Source organism: Somniosus microcephalus, chromosome 1 (assembly GCF_052327205.1).
Source record: "Somniosus microcephalus isolate GS21.2 chromosome 1, FLI_Smic_1.0, whole genome shotgun sequence".
NCBI classification, from domain to species: Eukaryota; Metazoa; Chordata; class Chondrichthyes; order Squaliformes; family Somniosidae; genus Somniosus; species Somniosus microcephalus.
Genome location: NC_140987.1, coordinates 135,151,710 through 135,152,577, shown reverse-complemented (window position 1 = coordinate 135,152,577; position 868 = coordinate 135,151,710).

Here is an 868-nt window from a genome sequence, read left to right as displayed (position 1 = left end):
CGTCTGCAAGAGACCAGCGAGTGACTGCGTGGCAGCACTCAGCAGTTGCGTGGCAGGTGCCAGTGCTTCGGTGAAGCCATGGACAGTCCTTTCCAGTGCTGTCCCGAAGCCCTGGGCAGTCCTTGCCTGTGCTGTCCCGAAGTCCTGCGCACTCCTTGCCTGTGCTGCGCCGAAGTCTGGAGACTCCTTGACTGTGCTGCGCCGAAGTCTTGGACACTCCTTGCCAGTGTCTCGATGAATTCAGGCATCCTTGCCACTGCAGCCATGAGCTCAGTGTGCCTGAGCCGAGCCTGGGCGCTCATTTCTGCGAGGGCACGCACCTCTTCTGCGCTCTGTGCAGCAGCACTCGCGGCCTGACTCGCCCTCCGGGGAGACGGCCCCCGAGCTTCCCTACCCCCCTTGGGTTGCTGCAGCCTGCTGGTTCCTGGAGTTGGTTCCTCCTCAGAGCATTCCCCCCTGCTCCCCTCCAGGGAAGTAGTCTCCCCAGTCTGCAGAGGGGCTGGCTCACCTGAGGGTGGTAGGGATGGTCCGGATTCCTCCTGCTCGTCGCCTCCGGAGTCAGTGGCAGTGGCAGCTTGAGGGCCCGGCTCCCGAGCTGGTGATGCAGCATCTGAAAGCAAGGAGGTTGAAGAGTGGCTTTAGCGAAAGGACAGGGTGGCAGCAAGGGATGCATGAGTGCTGCAATGCACTGACTTGGGTCCAAAGTGAAAAAGCATGCTGGTGGGGGGAACAAGTGGAAGGAGAGAGCTCAAAAAGGTGATGACCTTACCATCGCTGTGCACAATGGGATCGGCAGCTCCAGAGGTGACAGGACCACTCATCCGGCTTCCAACAATCTGGTGGACTCGCTCCTCGAGGTCTGTGAGGG